General features: G+C 37.0%; 1 pseudogene; it reads left to right on the top strand.

Annotated features, from left to right (window-relative positions):
• LOC139722615 (macrophage mannose receptor 1-like) overlaps positions 1-20,740 on the top strand; it is a 47,891-nt pseudogene continuing 27,151 nt past the window's right edge.

The following is a 20,740-nucleotide window of genomic DNA, read 5'->3' on the forward strand; positions in this document are numbered from 1 at the left end:
ATGAAGAGACTGAACGTGTTGTTAATCCTTGTGGTGCAGCCACTACTTGGTAAATATATCAAGAACAGTCATGATTTCATATAATTTTATCCATTGATAGATAGAGATCTAAGGACTAGTTTGAATTCATGTAAATAGATCTAGCAACTGTGTTAATAATGAATGTACACTCTCTGTTGGTTGATTCTACCATCACATCGTGCAACCTTCTGACATGTACAGAAGTCATGATTTCACAATAGGAACTAGGCTGTAATATTATAATTTTGGCTTTTTAAAGTGACAAAGTAACTCATTTCAAATGTTTAAGTCAAATCTACCATGTAAGCTACCAGTACTTATCTATATCTGCAAAAAGTAACCATGTCTTGCATCATAAAACTGTATTTTTCTGCTTTTTTTTTGTTTTCAATATGAACAAACTGTTAATAAGTTTTTGAGAAATGACTTTGAGAGAAGAGTCCTGGTTACATTTAACTTGTTAGGGTTTCCATTTTGTGTGATTAAATGAAAGTGTACATGTACATATATCTGTCTTTTCAGACTCTTCATACATAATGAGCATGCTTTTAATGAAGTTTAGAATGCGTAAATAATATTACAGAATAAAAAGATTTTGCTTGTCTTGCTATGATTTATTACATATATTGCGATGATTTAGTTTAATGATAATTATTTTGGAAAAAAGTCTGTTTAACAGTGTATTTTTAGTTGATACAATGAAATATACATTGTATCTCTATCCCCTTTTACAAAGAAAAAGAAGATGTAACCAGTTTTTGTAACAGTCTTAGATATTTCAAAAGCCTAAAGACTTTAGATGGAATTACAAAGACTCCGACCCTCTTCTGCTTTATTGAAGTCATTTTCACAAAATCTTCTTCTCCTCTACTTGAGTTTTGAATTTCTCCTGCTTTAGTTTTGCATCTCGCACTTAGATTTTGGCTTTCTCCCACCCTAATTGTACACATGTACGAGGTAAAAAGTAAAGTTATGATGATACCACAGAGCATCTAAAACTCTATAGAGCTTTCAGGACCCACTTAAGGACCCTGAAGGCTGAACTCCACTTTCTATTTTTGTGATGTGCTCAACACACACATAATATTTTGCACATATTTACGAGATCAGAGCTGAACAGAATCACCTGTTTGCCCAAGACCAGGCAGAAGAATCTCCACATTCAAATATTCTTGGGATTGGGGTCTCTGGAATTTTGGGTATCGAGTTGTTGGTTAGCAGTGACATTACATAGCTGTAACATATAATCATCAACATATTGCTAACTTTCATGTTATTTTCTGAGACAAGTTGGAAATATAATCTTGGAGGTAGATAGTGATACTTTGGCTAGTAATGGTTACCATTCCACTGATGCTGTTGTAATTGTTAGATTGACCTCTATCAGAAACTTGTGTTGACTGAGCTTATCTTTGATCAATTTTTCAGTGACTACAAACAATTACACAGAGAAAAAATCATATTGGAATGAAGGTTGGAATTATTTGCAATTTGTTTCTCTAATTATTGGACCATACACATGGAATTTTGGAAACTTTGAATGTGAATTTTTAAAAGGAGTCGTGCATATTTGTGCCATATGTCACTCCAAAGTTCTGGATTGCAGTGGCAGCTATCTATGCAGCAACATGTTATATAGACCTTTTATACATGTGTAGTACATGGTTTTTAAAGGAAGTGGTAGGAAGATAGGTCACATGCCTCCAAAATCAAGTTTTGGAGGTCAATCTGTAAACACAAGAATCTGCATTGCATGTTTTGTTTCCAATAATGCCCATCACTTTGGAATCATAGCTGAAAATGTTGATAGCTGAAAAGTTTATCAACATTTTATTGTTTTCCTCTGCTTGGGATTGAATATTGGTCGGCCGAAACGATAAAAGATTATAGCTACGTGCTTTCAGTTTTGTGCATATAGTGTGTGTATTGCCTGTTGTGACATATTTATCCACTATAGGAAAGGGAGCTTCTCAACATGTGAAATTTATATATATATATTTTTTCATTTTTAGATAATTGCGTAGCCTGTAAAAAAAAACAAAACTACAGGCCTACGTTAGGTGAGATATCATTCATGCCATGTACAAAGTCAGAATGCATCACAATTTTAAAGACACAGAGTACAGGTTTGCATTAATATGCCCTTTTATAGCACATCAGTTGCTATTCAGAAAGCATATATTTGTTACACTGTATGTGTTTCTATATGTGCTTGTTTTTGAATCTCTTTATATCCTCTCTACTATACATGCTGTGAACTCTATAGTTTACAGTCAACTCTGCCCCCATGGCTGGTCGTTGCTGGGTGACAGTTGCTACCAAATGTTCACTGATAAGCAGACCTATCATGAAGCTGTCCTGGCGTGTAAGAATGAGGATGGAGACTTGGCCATGGACAAAACATCTGCTGTCCATGTAAGTATCAAGTTGATCGCAGCTGTTCTTCTTAGTGGAGAGCATTGAGGAGCAACTATCTGTGATATCTACTGTGAATCTAGGTCTAAGTTTTATTTATCTATGATTTGTCTATTATCTGCAAGTAACTTGTAAATGTAATTGAAATCAATTGATATCTAAATTTAGTGCAGTGTCTTTAGGTGAGTGTCATCTTGATATTTGGATTGAACGAATTCAGTATGCAAAGTATCATACCAAAATTCAGAGGCATTGTCTTTGTATTTTTGGGAACATTTGCCCCATGGTTTGTTGTTATTCTCATTTAATCAGATACAATATAGTTTAAAGGATTAGTTCAGCCAGTTGTTGTTCAACTCGGATGAAATGGTACAAAATCAAAGTGACCTGGGTTCTCAGTGAGAAATAATCTATTTGAAAATAATCTTCAATTATTTGTTATTGTAAGTAAGTCCAACAGGGTCTAGACCTTTTTTTAGAATAGAGTGTTTCTTGCGGTTTTGGTCTTTTTTGGGATCATTCAACCTCTGTCACACTTTGTGACATTAAGATGTGTGTATCTACTGTGTAGTGCAGTTGATGGTAATTGCTGCTGATAATAATACTAATACTGTAAATTCGGACTGATCAGTGGATATAGGAGAATAAAGAGAGGACATATACCGTGTGTGTGTGTGTGTGTGTGTGTAGCTATGTAGATTTTATAAAAATCCACAGAAAGGAGATGTATATGTGTGACATGAGGAATAAATTGTAAATTGTTATATGCTGCAATGCTGGTATTCAGATATCTTCAGTCACTCCGATTCATTCCTTTTGGGGTTTTGATTTCAATCAATTCCTCTGCATATGGATTCATTGTAGCTTGCAATGTGATTTTTCATAACGACCGACGCTGGTAGAGCATAAAACGTCCTTGTACTTTGATGCTTCCAGATTATTGGATTCTTTCCTGGTTCAAAGTTTCCATGTGCGCCACCTTCACACTTGGAGGCAGTCTTTTCTAGAGCTTCCAGTTTACATTTACTGTGATGACTAACTTGTCAAAGGGCATTTACTAAAATCTGGCTGGAAAGTGGCTTTTCATTTTCAGTGTAATGAATTATGCTTGAGTTGTGACCCCATGACCTTACAGTCCAGAAGTCAGGGACAGTACCACATGACCAGGTCATGCCAATGATTTCCTCCAAACCTACTCACAGGCTCTCCTTAATACAATGACCGCGGATGCTGGGTTGGCTGCCTACATCGGATTGTCAGACCTAGCAGGAGAGGACCAGTTCTCGTGGGCGGATGGGTCTCCTCTCCAGGATTCAGAGAAGTAAGTTGAGATACTGTAAAACGAGGAATACTTGTGTGCATTCTATTTTTGTAAATTTTTCGAGAGCCAAGATTCGCGATAAAATGCACACGAAAGTTCTTTCCTACGCTATGCATTGAATGCCAGTGGCAATTGGCATAAATTTCATGCCTTGCAAAAGGCTATTGGTTCTATTTGTTGAAAATTTCATGCCATGAATATATATCATGTTTTACAGTTGATTACAATGGATATTACCATGCCTTTGCATGTGGGCTTCTGTCTTTGAGGCTGACTGTGATTTATGTCTTTTATATTACATGAAAGGGAAAGTGAAGGGCCAGTTTAATTATGGTAAGTAAAAAAGAATGAGAGAAAACACAACAATAATCTAGATGTATTCACCTCATTTTGATGATTTTCTTCTTCTCCTCTTATCTTTTTTGGTTGGATATCAACCCAATTCTTGAATTTCTAGTTTGCTCTTTGGGGATGACTTGCTCCAGGTATGGGCCAGAAACTTTTATATTCCATGAGTATGAGAATCTGGCAAAGTATATCTATATATCCAGCTATCTATCTATCTATCTATCTATCTATCTATCTATCTATATACTTTAAAGCTCTGGAAAACTTAAATGTGTACAATATCCACTGTGCACACAGCTAGAAGTATACTTTGTGATTTAGTAATTTAGAAGGAAAAAAAATCTTCCATCAATTAATGCACAGAATTGCTGAGATCACTCCGGTTCAACTAGTGGTAAGTTTAGTGCAAATCAGCACATGTTGTAAATTCATGATGCATTATAAACTAATCTAACAATTATGATGTGAAACCATTACTGTATTTAACATTAAGTGGAAATGATATTGATGACACCTCACAATTTTTCAAGCAATTATTGTGGCATCTTTTGAACAACAACAACAACAACAACAACAACAACAACAACAACAATATAATATTCCACAAACCTGAAACCTTAGAAAGTGTAGACTGTTGCATTGTAAGTTGTTTGAAATCCCTTTTTTTTTTTGGTGAATTATGACTCAACTCTTAATAATATATATTTCTATTACAGGCGCTGGGATACTGGTGAACCTAATGACTATGGCACTGATGGAGAGGACTGTGTTGTTACAAAGAAAAACGGAAAATGGAATGACTTAAAGTGTACCAATACCCGTGCTTACATATGTGAGCGAGACAATGGTATGTAGCATCAAATGAGCGTAGTTTTGCTTTAGCCGTATTTCTTTTGATCTTACAGGAATTGGAATACTGGTGAACCAAACGAGAATACTGATTTCGATCGCTGTGTGGTGGTTGCTCAGGGTGGCAAATGGAATGACATCTCGTGTGACCTAACTAGGGCCTACATTTGTGAGCGAGACAATGGTATGGGGATGTTATACTGCATATATGCACATCATCGCTGTTTGTAATACATTATCCAAGGTCTTCTTGAGATTGGCTGGACACTACCCAAATTCCTACCAATATCCCTCCCCCCCCCCCCCCCCCTTACCCCCTCCCCAACTCTGCTGCAGCATCATCTTGTACACACCAATCATCTTTGAATAGCATTTGTGGCTCCCTTTAGGTAATTTGTTTTGATTTAGTATTGTAAGATCTGGACCGCATTTTAGAAAATATGTTAGGGTAGCAACTTTTGCTGGAATGGCAACTTCCCATAGCAACTGCCAATCTGGAAGTTGTATCCTTGTTGTTACCATGACAATTGCCATTCCAGCAAGAGTTGCCATTATAGATCAACTTTTTATGAAATGGGACCGAGGCTTCTGATTCTTCAAGACATGGGTAATTGTAGTCTCTGTAATGGTGGTTACGGTCTTGATGAGTTAAGTGTTTGTACCTGGCTAGCTATTTAGAGGCTGCAGCCATGGAATCTCTTGTCATTATATGCTGAAAAAAAAAAGAATGAAGTCTGCTTTGTGAAATTAGGTTTAGAAAAAAAGCAGGTAAAATATTTGGTCATAAAGCGTGATAGACATGATTTCAAACACCGGGGCAATAGTGAACAAAGTAGTGGCCAGTGCAAGTGGAATTACAACTTTTATTGCTTTCATTCATCTTGCACAAAACATGCATGTATTCTTATTTTGGTTCTAATGCTTACTCTAATACTTATTCTAATGTGACAGGCAACAGGTCAAGAAAGGCCACCATTTTACTTAGGCTGCTTTTTCATATTTCTTACAAATGGCTGCTCCGTATATGCTTGATTGAACAAGCTTGACCTATTCCTTTGATACCATCATCTGTACTACAGTGTAATCATGTCTTCCCATCAAGTTATGTATTGTGAGTTTAACCCTTATCCATCTCCCATGTCATGATTTTAGATAGAGCAAGAAATGATGAATTTCTCATATAAGGTGCTGGCAAAATATTGAGAAGTTTAAGGTCGCGACGTCTTGGCGATCTATTGTCGTTCGTCCACACTGGTAGCCAAACTTCTTGATCTTTAGATCGAGAAGTTTGGGTCATTAGTGTGCATGCATAAGAACGAACAAAGAGCATGCCCTCTGATTGCTACTGATTGTGATGTAACAACACAACGGCTGTGCGCTTCTGAGGCACTGCCCGGAAAAACAGGTGATGGACTGGCCACCTGACAAACTTTGCAAAGTTTCAGTTTCTAGCGGTTACAATGGCAAAAGATCAATAAGTTTGGCAGCGATGGGGAAATATCCCTAGTTTGAGTGGGAAGATTCGCCAAAAATTTTGCAGATACTTTTGCAGGAAGTTTGCGGTCACACTGGCAAAACTTTGAGATCTTAAAGATGGCGATCTTAAGCTTCTTGATCTTTTGCCAGTGTGACCACAGCAAATAGTTGAACTTGCCATTTGAGAATTATCATTACCTTCATGGGGTCAAAATTGGATGGAATAGGTGAACTTCTTTTGATTGAATGTCAACAGTGTGTAACTACTGTAGAGTGAAGAATAAAAAGCTTCTGGCTGGAAAGAAGAAAATTGTGCAATTCTCTAATCATGATCAAGGTGTCAAAGTTGTGCAACTTGACATTAGGCTGACATGCATAAATTAGTGCATTGTGTTTCTAGGTCAATCTGTGTATAATCCCAATTGTGTTTGTCTATGTATTCATCCATTTTAATCGTGAATAGTTGCTTGTCTGTATGTGCTGTCTTCACGCTTTGTTTTTTTTTTTGTTGCACTGTGTATGTTCTACACCATGTACATATAATGTACATCATGCTTTTTGCTATGCCAAGTGGAATGCACCCCAAATTTTTTGTGAGTATTGTAATATTTGTATGCATTAAATGTTATTTGTTATAAATGAGCTCCATTTTATGTACAAATATTGTTTTGTTCAATAGTCTTTATTGCATTGCTTTTACTATGTCTCCCTCTTGTAACTTGCTGCTGATGACTCTACTGTAGCTACTGGACAATCCAAAGAACAGAAAAGAACTACAAATGTTACCCTAGGTTAATATCTAAAGTAGATAGCTGTAAGACATTAAATGACATTACTGCTATTTCAGTGCACCCCATCTGTATGCAAAATCATAGATGTGGAATATAAATCCGTGGTTGATGGTACTCTCTTTTTTATTTTCAGTTATCAATTTTTATGCATTGGATTTTTCAGTTGAGTGGAATTCTTCAGCAATTCATACTTAGGTCATACCTTACTGATTTCAGCTTTTGCTGTAGGTACACCACAGAGATGTGTTACTGCTTCCCAGTGTGCTGCAAACAAAAGAGTACAACAGATTGTAGAAGTGCTGAGCTCACTTATTATTTTTTTTTACCTATTCCTTTTTGATGAGGGCAACATCAAATACAAATCTTCCATGTGTTGAATTGCTGCATGATGTATGTTCGTTCATTTGTTTGTTTGTTTGTTTGTTTGTTTTCAGTATTTGTTGTATATTTTCATGACATGTAATCACAATGTATGTTTAATCAATTATTTATCCATGCATGTGTCAATATTATATGCAGCTGCTCAGTTGTATGCTACTGTCATATCATTAGATTATATATCTTTCTGTTATGAATTCTCATATTTGACTAGACGTTCTCAATTTTTCTAATCATTCATATTACATATATATTTGTTACAAGGGTAGGCTAAATAAAGGTAGTCCAGTTTAGATTTGAATGAAATCAAAGTTTTCAAATAAAAATTCTATAAATGTTTACTTTTTTTATTTTGTCTCGTTTCTGTTGTTCAGTTTAGAGAGACATATGTGTAGTATTTCATTGTTTGTATCAATATACAAAGCTGCCCCTACTTTACTAGATAGCAGTTATAAGAGACCATATCCACTGTGAATAGTCATGGTCAGAATCAGACATTTTATGGTTCTCTATATTTTGCCCTCTTCTAGCATATCAATTAATACTTCAGTACTGTCCTATTGACTTGAACACACTGTAGTTTGGAAATTTCAGGAAATTAAGCATATCAACACTTTTGATTCAAACAAATTAATGAAGATATGAGTCAGTTCATAAAGACAATTAAATGGATCTCAGTGAACATTTTTTTTTCTCAAAATAACTTTTTGCATTCTCGTTGCAACATTTCAAGTTGCCACGGCTAGCGACAATGAAGTTTAGATACTGGCAATGTGATGGTGCCATATCTTGAAGTAACATTGGATTATAAAAGATGCAGAATATATGTTTAACTTTGTGATATGTGTACTTGTTCCCATGTTGTAGACATCCCACTGAAGTGCGATGAAAGTGATGGTTGGTATACGGCAGATAGCAAATGCTTCAAGTATTACAGTAGCAAAAAGAACTGGGATGATGCGGTGAGCTACTGTAGGACCGTCGGGGGAGATCTCGTCTCCATCCACTCTGACCCTGAACAGGAAATGGTGGCGAATACCGCCACGGCTGCTGGCGTGACCTTGTGGATTGGTCTGACCGACAAGGTATGAATGTGTTTCACTCTTCGTCAACGTCGTCACCATCATTATCATCATCATCATCATCGTCAACATCGTCATCACCATGGTCAGTATTATCATCATTATTAATATCATCATCATCATCATTAACACCATCACCATCACCACCATCATCATCACCACCACCGTCATCATCATCATCATCATCATTATTATCATCATCATCATTATCATTGTCATTGTCATCGTCATCACTACCATCATGCCCATGTCATTATTTTTGCTGGGTTAGAGTGAGGAGAGTGTTGAGTTGAAACTAAACCCATAGTGTTTGAGACAACTTAATGCCATTTTCATTCCCAACCGACGTTTTGTAATAAGTCATGATTACAAATATTTATACATACATTGCTAGTATGGATGATTAATAATCCATTTTCTGAATCTCCATATGCATGTTTGAGTCTATTTCTTGTCTTCTAGATATTTGTTTAGCATAAAACCTGCTTTCCTGTTATTACTGGAACAAAACCCCCACATCTGTTCTATGTCTGTCTTATTATGTGTGCTATGAAGGAGGGCAATGCTGCCGGAAACTATGGATGGAGTGATGGTGAAGCTTACAGCTATGCCCAGTGGGCAACCAATCAACCTGATAACAGGTGTGGCACTGTATTTTGCTGTTGTAATGTAACATAACATTTTCTCAACTGTTTGTCTAACAATGAGGCTTGTATGATATTTCTATAGAGACATCATTCTCTTTTGATCCAGTCAAGAAAATAAAGAACAATTCCTTCCATTTGGATTTATATTCTTTCTTTGTCAAGCAAATGCAGTCACATCACCCCTATCCAAAAGAGTCTTCATTGGTTGCCTGTAAAGGAGCGTAATTAGGTTTAAGATAGTTCTTCTGGTTTATCATGTCATTAAGGGAACAGCTCCTGATTACAATGTATGTTCTATCCTCAACTTCTGGTCTCTTACACATTCCGCTTTCTTGGAAATCTTGGGGGGGGGGGGGGGGAACAAGCTTTCGATCATGCTGGACCAACACTGGAATTCACTTCCATGTGAGCTGAAAGACTCGAGCTCCGTAACATCTTTTAGGAGTAACCTAAAATCCTGTTTGTTTGACAATGCGTTTTGAAGGCAGTCTTTCATGTCTTCTTTTTCATCTTCTTCTTCTTTTAAGGCATATGTATTTTTCAGTCTTTTTGCTTTGGTGTAAAGCACCTTGAGCATGTAATTAGAACGGAAAATGTCGCTATAGAAATTGTATGTATTATTATTGTTATTATTATTATCCACATTTTGCAATGATTCCTTCCTTTTTTTTCTGTACCTAGAAAGTGTAGAATTACTCGAAACACTATAGTTCACTTCATGTTTTGGCCATATTCAAAGTCCCTGGCACATAGTTAATATGTCAATTTCTTTTCAGCTATTACAACCTAGGTGGTGACTGTGGGGAGATCGCTTCCACCTCTAATGGAAAGTGGAGCACAGCAGCCTGTACATCAACCAGGGCTTTCATGTGTGAAAGGCCAGAAGGTGAGTGCTTGACCACATTTTCATGGTCACGTAGTCTCCTACTTAGGGATCTTGAGTGTCGAGGGGTTAGGGTGACATGATATTGTACCAGTCTTTCATTGCCATAGCTGCCATTTAGACTTTATACTCGTAACTATTTTATTAGCACAGTGAGTGAGGGCCATAACAAGATACAGATTCACAAAATGCTAATTTTTCTTGCTTGTTCAGAAAGCCAAGTTTCTGAGCAGCATGTCTCGGGCAATTTTTTTTTTTTCACACAGCACATCTACCATGCAGATTTTTTTGTGTACTCACATATGCCTACTACCTTCAGGGGGCCCATAATGCATCCTGCATTTTTACAGACTCAAGTCTATACAAATAATCCTCTCTTTTTTTTTCTTAACACAGGAAAAAGACAGAGGTTCAACCATGCAAATATCAATAAAGGGCAACTAAAGCTTGAGTAATGACTGCAGGGAAAGGGATTTTTTTAAAGATTTTCTAAACATTTATGCAAGTGATGAAGTAGGAAGAGTTTAAACCAATGTTGTGATGCCCTTTGACCTTTAACAGGAAGCTGTCCTGATGGTTGGCACCTGTTCAGGGGTTACTGCTACCAGTACAACACCAACCAGGCCTCAACGTGGTCTAAGGCAAAGTTCACCTGTGAAGCACAAGGCACATATCTTCTTACCGACTTAAGTGCTGCAGAGAACAACTACATCGTCGAGCGGATGGCTGACTTCAGTGACGTCAATGTCGATTCAGTCTGGTTGGGACTTTCTGGTATTAAAAAATGATATACCTAATGATATTTCTGCAGAAGGAATAATTGCCTTATAATTTCTTTAACTATTTCAACTATTTTGTCTTTGCTTCCATTCTTTTTAAGTTTCTATTGAATGCTACATGATTAATTGTCATCAGACTGGTTTAAGAAAATTCTCAAACATGTCAATTTCAATTATCTTATTCATTTCATATCTTGTAAAATATCTTTTATTTCTATTGAATTCACACACTGTATAGCAATATTCATATTGCCGGTATGTCGCACTTGCAGAGATGTGTGTTAAATTTTCTGTAGACACTTGTGAAAAGGCACCTTGTAAGTTCCAATAGTCCCACACATTTTTCATTAAATATTCAATTATTTAATCAGGGCGAAACTATCCGAATGGCAGTCATCATGTGTAACGATGATTAAAAAGAAAAATTAAACTCAGAAATATGGATGATATTATAGATGCTTGAAATTAGAAGAACAGTTTACCAACTCATTCCATTATTTTCAAGCAAGATTCTCTTCAGTTATTGATGTGATTTAGTGAATTGGTGTAGGAGGAAGGTATATATCTGTGTATATCTCTCCTCTCCCTTACCCCTCTCAGACACAGAGATTGATGGTAGTCTACAGTGGGTAGAGAGCAGCAGCCTTGGGTACACTAACTGGGACTCCTCTGGCTCAGCCCTCAGGACTGGGGTGGCTGATTGCGCTTACATCACAACAGGTATTAACCCACTCAGCACCACATCTTTAAAGGACCATTGATATTTTGTATAGTATACCAGCAGTGTTAACCAGTAGGAATAAGAGGGTTAAACTCTCATAGAGACATGTGTTTTGCCTCTCCTCTCCATAGTTTTACTAGGGTTATATACTCTGGGAGATCTCATCTTTTAGGGATGTGTTACCTCAGCAAACCTATGTAGTCCTTGACAAGTTAGCTTGCTGATGAGAATATTGTGACTGGCGTTAGCCAATCTTTTTTAACTCTCTTAGATTCATCATCTAAAAATGCTATTACCCATGTGTACTGGAGAATTGGCAATGGCAATCAGAGAGTTAACCAAAAATAAACCTGAAGCAGAGTATATAGTTAATGCAGTGATACCAGAACTGCAGGGATTAATGCAAATAATGTGTATGTCTCTTTCATTTTAGTGTTAACATACAGTTGTTCCTTTAATGGTAGGATGATGAGAGATAAGGAGTACCAGTAAGTTGAATTTCAGACTGATACTGTACGACTTCTGAGTATGAGACCACTACGTATCGTTTCATCTAATTCAATTGATATTCACATAATATTTGTGTTTGTTTTCAACGCTGAAATTATTTCTCTCATGTTTCTCTACATTTCATTGAATCCTAGCTGAAAGTGATGGTACATGGAGTACAGGAGATTGTGATGATAGCAGAGTTTTCATCTGCAAAGTTGTCGCTAGTAAGTTTGCTGCTTGCATCCCTGAGATTCCTATAGTCAAACAGTGACTCATTATACATGTATTTTTGTTTTTTTGTTTGATCCAATATGACAATTACTCATTATGAGTTCAAAAATTCCAGGGCAGATTTCCTGAACAGTTTGAGTGGATACCAATAAGGAAGTTGCATCTATATGTAATGAAGAGCTGAGTAGGTCATAAAAATGTGTTTATTTCTGCTAGGCATCTCATGAGTAACAAAATCGTTGAACATATCTTCTTCCTCTGTTTCTTTTGTCTTATCATGCAAAATGATGGCACTGTTGTCAAAACTCCACAGTACTGAGCTTCCAGTCTTTTTTTCCTGATGTTGTGTAGTTCCTCCAAGGTTAACACTTATCTTTATGTGCAGAAAAAGTGCAATTGAGGGATCCAATGTCTTCATGAGAATAGTACCTCCTGTCAGTCTGTTATCGTAAAGTACTTTGATCTGTTTGATCAGATTATACAAATTTGATTTTCTCTCCTTTTCCTCTCCATTTGCAGCCCAACCTATCATGTCCCTCACACCTGGTGTAGGTAAGAAGACTGTCCATCATTCTTACAAGTCAACCATAAAGGAAAGAGTATTTTGATGTCTTTATAAAAGATACAGCCTGTGTGCGCAATTGGATCATTCTCATCTACTATGTTGAAGCAGCATAATAATCTCATCAGAATATTGATGTCAAATAGGCAAAGGATCTTGTGGCTTAAAGGGACTGTACAGTACTGGTTGAGGTAGATATTCATGTTTTGAACATTCCTTAGTGAGATAATGAAAAGCCTCTTATGATATATGAAAGAGCATGTAATTTTAAGAAGGATTCAACGTTTATTTGATGAAAATTGGTTTTTAAATGGCTGAGATATCCAAAAAAGTGCTAATAATAAAAGGCGACATGCCCCAACTTTATTAGGATATCTTTGTTTCACCTTGTTTTTGGATATCTCAGCCATTTCAAAACCGATTTTCATCGAATAAATGTTTGATACCCCTTAGAACTGCATGCCCTTTGACATCTCATAGAGTAGTTTCTGAATATCTCGCGAAACGTTAAAAGCTAAATCTTCACCTCGACCAGAACTGTACACACCCTTTAAACTTTGCATTTCATAAAGCTTGAAGGGTAAATCAAATAGGTAGCAGCATCAATATCAGGTATACTGGCCACTGTCTGGGCTGGTCCTTCTGGACATTGTTTGCAGTGTGACAGTCTTGACTTGTCTTTGTTTAGGACACTACAGATGTCAACCCTGTTTCACAGTTTTTACTTTGTCAAAAAAATCAATAAATAGATATCGCATCTTTGAATTACTATTTGGAGTAAGATTTATGTGTGCGTATATTTTATGAATAATGATACATGTATAGGGCTTCTTTTCAAGCCTTACCAACATTCTTCTCAACCAAGCTGTAGATACACAATTGTATCATATGTTGTCAAGCTAGAGGTCTTTATTTACTCTGCTTCCTTGGAATGAAGGAGAGAATTTTTGGTATGTACTTTTCATTGTCCATTGCATTAGTGTGTATCTTTCCACAGGAAGCCTAGTCTGTTTATACAAGTAAAAGCAGTGGAACACATGAAGAGTTGATAGTGCAGTCCTGGGCAGAGTTACATGAATTCCTAAATCAATGAAATCTATTTTTTTTTAAAATAATGATACTACTATTGTCCTCCATCGCAGCCATCAGTACATGTGATGCAGGCTGGACACTTTTTGGAGATAAATGCTACTACTTTGAGTGGGCTTCACAAGATTTTGATGATGCCGAAACGTCTTGCACCTCAAAAGGGGCTCATCTGACCAGCATCCTCAGTGAAGAAGAACAGATGTTCCTGACAAGTGAGTTAATTCAGAGTATTATTTTGAAATCACTGCTATGGGAAGCTGCTCTAGGTTTTCTCTGACACTTGATTTAACATAAATATTTAGAGTGTCTACATTAGATTGGTTGTATTGCAGCATGAATATATGTACATCATGTTTGTTTTTTGTTTTTTTTTCAGGAGGACAGTGTTTCACAAGATATCTTTTACAAGATCAAGGTTGAACTTTGTAAAAAGAAGATGTAATATTGATAAAATTAATTACATATGGGACTCGACATTAGTGGTGGCCCTGTGGCCCGGGGCTACTAAAAATTTATGTCTGGCCACCAAATTACCAATAAGCCTGTCCTTTTGTGGCCTGATTGGACAGCTAAAATTCAAAATGAAACTTTATATTTCCTTTCATTTCGGGCCACCAAAATGCCAAGCTCAAAGATTTTAGTGGCCCTCACTGGCCACCAGAGAATAATGTTAGTGTCAAGCCCTGATATAATTCTATCTATCTATCTATCTATCTATCTATCTATCTATCTATCTATCTATCTATCTATCTATCTATCTATCTATCTATCTATTTATCTATATCTATCCATCTATCTATCTATCTATCTATCTATCTATCTATCTATCTATCTATCTATCTATTCATCTATTTATCTATCTATCTACCTATCTATCTACCTGTATATGTATATATATGTATATATATATATATATATATATATATATATATATATATATATATATATATATATATAACATGTTTGTACTATACTTCCTTCTTGCAGCACACAATAGATGTTTTATGAAACTGACATGATAGCATAAAGAAAATGATGAACAGATGCAAGAAACTGCTCTCTCAATTTTCACCTTTGTCTCTTTGTACAGTGCGGGTTAGAATGGGAGGCGTCTTCCTATGGATAGGACTACATGACATTGTGTCAGAAACTGATTACTCATGGACAGATCATTCTAAAGTGAGATTTTTTTGGTGTCTTCCTTTCGTCTTGGTTCTTTCTGTAATTGTGAGAATGTTAAACAAAATCAGAATCCATAAATCTATGACAGTTTATTAAAAAACAGCAACAAGCACATGACATCATTCTATGAAAAGTTGGTTTTCTCTTATGGTTTTTCAGGGCAACTGCTCAAGCACATTTTGGGTAAAACATATCGCAGTCAGAAAGATATTGTAAATATTGAACGTTCCACATATTTTGATATTTTAGCATGTTTACAAGATTCTTCTGTCAGTGTCTGATTCTAATTTGCTATTTGATGATCAGCCCTGCATGAGAAACTTTATCAGAGTTATGGAAGAGGTCGGTGTGGCATCTATTCAATGAGGCAAAGCAAGTCAGGAGTCCTAAACCAGTTAGAGGATTATGACTTTAGATACTTGGCATAAGAAGGAGAGTGTCACACAAGTACATGTATGTGATTTGAAGTTTATTGTCAATGCCTGCAGCTGGGCAAGAATCTTCGGTCTTCCGTAATTCAGTGTCACAAAAATGGTCTGAAGCTTTGCAAGATGATCCAGACTAAATGACTCAAGAAGACCAATAGGAGACTCATGAACTGCCAGTGTTGTGGAGCTTATTTTTCCATACAGAGAGTTACAAGGATAAGGAATAGGTCGTTATAGCAGGAATATATGGATTTGCCAATTGTACGTCAAAATGCAGGGACAAAGTGAGTAGAGATGCAAAAACCAAAGGAAGGATGGAAATCAATGTGAGAGCAAGGGCACGGATAAGATTGAAACCAAGGATATTATAGCAAATTAAGACACAGGCAAGGTCACAAAGCAGGGATAAAGCTGGTCTGGATGAATAGCACTAATGTTGGATGGTGTTTTACCACAGAGAGAATTGTGGTGTACATATTGTTTGGTTTAGCACAGAGAGCATCACAGTTTGCACATCATTTGCTTTTGAGACAGAGAGCATCCTAAATACATGAATACATAGAATACAAAAGTAACAAATGGCACATACTGAAATACAAATCAGGAATTCAAAATCCGTATGATTATTACCTCTTATTGTTATCATGGTGGTGATGATTGATTTTATTATCATCATTTTTGTAAAAGGTTGTCTTTACAAACTGGGCTTCCAACCAACCAGACAACTGGCAGTCAAGTGAGGACTGCGTCCATCTTCGGTCATCAGAAACCCAGGCTGGCCTTTGGAACGATATGAATGGTGATTCAAACAAGTTGGCATCCATCTGCAAAAAGGCCACCAATGAAGGTGAGTACCCCAAAGATGCACAACACTTCCAATGACACAAAATATTGTTTTCAAGGGAGTGATAGACTTAGACTGTGAAGAGTGAAGAAAAAGTGTAAAGCCCACTGACAAATTCTGTGAAATAAAACAGAAATGATGAAGTCTTTAAAGCAGTATTGTTCAATCTTGTCTATTCGACACACATTTGTCTTTCTCCTATATAGTTATGATAACGATAGATATTGCTTAATTCATACATGTAATGAAAGTGAATAAATTCTGTACAACCTCTGATTTGAATATGTCAATCTTTTGCAGCCTTTGCCACATGCGAAGCTGGGTGGCTGGCCTATAATGACAAATGTTACTACTTTGAATGGACCAAAAAGAACTTTGCAGATGCAGAAAATGCCTGCTCGGCCAAAGGTGCCCATTTGACCAGCATCAATGACCAGGATGAACAGGACTTTCTGAGTCGTAAGTCCCGCACCACTTCTGATTTGGAAGGAATGGGAGGGGGATGGGGTGAGGGTGAAGTGAGGCAGAGGGTAGGGGTTGTTGGAGTGAAAGAAGATAGGGAGGGGTTGCTGACCACTGGGGCAAGGAGGTGTGAAGGGTTGTATGGGGGGGGGGGGGTGGGAGATTGGGTGGAGGGAAGCGTTTTGGCAGAGGGGCAAGGAGTAGGGATGGTTGTTGGTTGGGGGAATGGGTTGGAAGGATTTTAGGACTTGGGCAAGAGGTTGGAGGGTTGATAGGTTTGGGGAACAGTTGGGGAAGGGTTGAGGGAGTGTTTGAAGGGCATGCGAGCAGGGAAGTGAGAAGATAGGACTTGAGAGGGGTTGTGGATAGAATGTGACTTTTGATTGGCTAATTTTCTCTCCGAGAGTACCACTTGGTATAGGTTTGATAGAAATGCATCATGGTGGACAAAGTATGTCAAATTTCAGGATTCGTCCTCAAATGACTCACTATACACATGGATATGTGATTTATATTTCCAAAAATGTTTTAGACCCTTTTGTTCTACCAATTTGTACAACACACTCACTTTCTGAAATGAATGAGATGCATGAAGCATGCATAGATTGCTTTTGTTCTTTATTTTTCTCATGTTTGTGGAATTTGTTATCAGATGCAAGATATATGAACCTAATGAAAATTTAATGCAAATCAGGTGTGGCATTAGTTGCATCATTGGAATTAAATGGGAAAAAAGATTGAGTATTTTGTTTCCTGTTAATGTTTTTTATGAAAGGAGATGGCTTTATCTAGCCAAGTAATGATATTAGCAATTATTAAGTGCAGACTTGTGGATGTACAATGTGTATACCTGTACAGGCAAGATGTACTCTTCTCTCTGTCAATCTGCATAGTGCGTGCCAAGGTGGGCGGTGCTGAACTCTGGATTGGTCTCCATGACAACTCAGATGAATCAAGCTTTGTGTGGACAGACGGCTCACCAGTAAGAATAAGCAGTTAGGATACTCAAATGTTATATACAATGGACCCCAAGTGATGTAGATTGAACCCTTACTCTACTTTGTGCACCAGTTTGCACAAATAGTTAAAGGGGATGGCTAGTAACCAATCAGTAGGAATCAGTGAGAATGCTGAGGGATGATTGTTCCAGTCCTTGCGGGATTCATTTAAGAGTACATTGTATATCTACTGTTGTGTGAAAATTATTTGCTTCAGAACGGTCTCATATTCAAGTAATGTGCAGATTAATGCCCCGTCACTGACCAGGCACGCTAACCTGGAAACGTTAAACTGCACATTACTTGAATATGAGACCATTCTGAAGCAAATAATTTTCACACAACAATAGATATATAATGTACTCTTAAATGAATCCCACAAGGATTGGAACAATCATCCTCCAGCATTCCCACTGATTCCCACTGATCAGTTACTAGCCATCCCCTTTAATGAATACAGATTGCTTAGGCCCCCCCCCCCCCCAATTCATGTTGTGTTATCATGTGTGGCCTTCCTGTTGGACTGATGTGCATCACTATAATTGTAAATCTTACAACTAGGTCAAGTTTTGATGAATTAGTGAATGGTGATGAAGAAAACTTGGCGAGTTGAACCTAGTGTCTGGGCCCTGTAAGGGTTAAGTTGCTTTACAATTCCAGAGCTTCATTTCATGACAATTGACTAATGACACTTGTCGGTGACAAAAGTTGTCATGATGGTTGTAATGATTATGAGATGCAAGACTAGTGGGGAAACATCCATTAATTTCCGAGAAAAATCTCCTGAGTAGGCAAATCTATAGGACCAACAAATTCCCTCTGTAATGTTCCACATTGAGAAGATATGAGTGCTAGGAGACCAAAATTGTCCTCATCGTCACAAATTAGTATCCAATTATAAGAGAGATAACTTTTATAATTGATGTGTTTGTATGATCAACCTCAAAGCTCCTACACATCTTGGATTTATCATATTTGTCTTCACATATCCACAGTATAGCGCCAATACTTTCAGTAACTGGGCTCCAAACCAGCCGGATGATTGGCAGGGAAAGGAAGACTGTGCCCATATGCGCACGGGGACTTCAGCTGGTTTGTGGAACGACAAGTTCTGTGACACCAGTCTGCTGGCGTCAGTCTGCAAGAAGGACCTTATTCTCAGTGAGTATGGTGTATTAGAGTTAACTGAATGGCTTTTGCTTGAAGTGTAACACTGGTGTACCATTGTTGTGTTGCTGACATAAATTCTGATGGGTGTGAGGGAAGAAGCTGTTCACATGATCAAAAATATTTGTTTGCCATTCAACAGTGTTAAGTGTAACCTACCAGGGAGTACAATGCAAAGCAGTGTAGAAGTCTAGTGTATCAGCATTTAAATGTGTGTGGAAGTCTTCTGTGCAAGCATGTAAATGACTTTAAGTAGAAGTCTATTGTGTCTACATATGCATAAGTGTAGAAGTCTAGTGTATCCTAGTGTATCAACATATAAATGAATATAGAAGTTAATGTATCAGCATGTAAATGAGTGTAAATTTCTCTAAGAATATTGACAATTGAAGCATGGTTCAATTGTAAGTATAGGTTTCATGTAGTATTCTAAGTTTAGAGGTTTTAAATGCTAGTGGAAAAATGAGCAAAGAAAATGGGATTTCTTCGGGATTCGAACTCGAGACCTCCGGATGCTAACCCGATGCTCTGCCGACTGAGCTAAGAAATCCCTAGTTCAGTGTTTGTCCCAGAAACCCTAAATTCTCAATGCTCGGATGGTCAGAAGCTATAGCAGTGTGTTTGTGTGTCACACACACGCACACACTTAAACCTGGCATAAACCCGAAGAATAATTGAACTTGGGGATAAATGCGAGGGATCACCGAAGTGATGCAGCTTTTTGAGTATGTAACAAATAAAGACAGAATAAACTGACTAGAAAGAAAATAAATTATTAGTGGAAAAATGAGCAAAGAAAATGGGATTCCATTGGGATTTAAATGTATAATGAAAAATCCAATAGAACATGTTATACTGCTGATATATAGAAAGTTGTGCTATCATCTCATTTTTGTGATGTTGGTTTAATAGACATGGTTCCAAAGTTTGCAGATAAAGCATCATTATAGTGCTATAGTGGACAGGCAGCACTGCATTTGAGGTTAATCTGAATGTATCTGGAGATCGATATGGATTTAGATTTCATTGGCAGTCATGTGTAATATAGAGTTTATCAAGTGTGACCTTGTATGTTTGTATGTTTGTGACTGTCACACTTTTTATGCACATTGTTCCTCTGTCCCTCTTTTTGCAATGTCTTTGTATTTTTCTTGCTTTCAGGAAGTACTGCAAACCCTCTACCTACACGTAAGTTACACTGAATGTTTCACGATTACTTGGTGTAAATTTTTAATCTGAAGTTGTAGCCTTAAAAACAGGGAGATGTTTAAGCCCTGTATTTACCCTGTATTCATCGTTTCACTGTAGTGTGTTTATAGAGATATATGTATATCACTGGCTGAGAATCGGGAAGGGTTTATGTGCAGTTTTAGGGGGCATTGAGTTGTTGGTATCATATTTTGATCTTCTCTACATTATGATGTCAAGATTGAATTATTTTCATTTACAGTAAAATGTTTAAAATCAAAGCCACCAGGGTTCAATTTGACCTATGTTTGGAACAATGCTTATAAATATACCCACTTCTGATGCAATAAGCTTTTTATTTCATGGAAATTGATTGTTTGGTTTTT

The sequence above is a fragment of the Diadema antillarum genome, unplaced genomic scaffold, assembly GCF_040938485.1.
Source record: "Diadema antillarum isolate AM-2024a unplaced genomic scaffold, OU_Dant_1.0 scf00000167, whole genome shotgun sequence".
NCBI lineage: Eukaryota > Metazoa > Echinodermata > Echinoidea > Diadematoida > Diadematidae > Diadema > Diadema antillarum.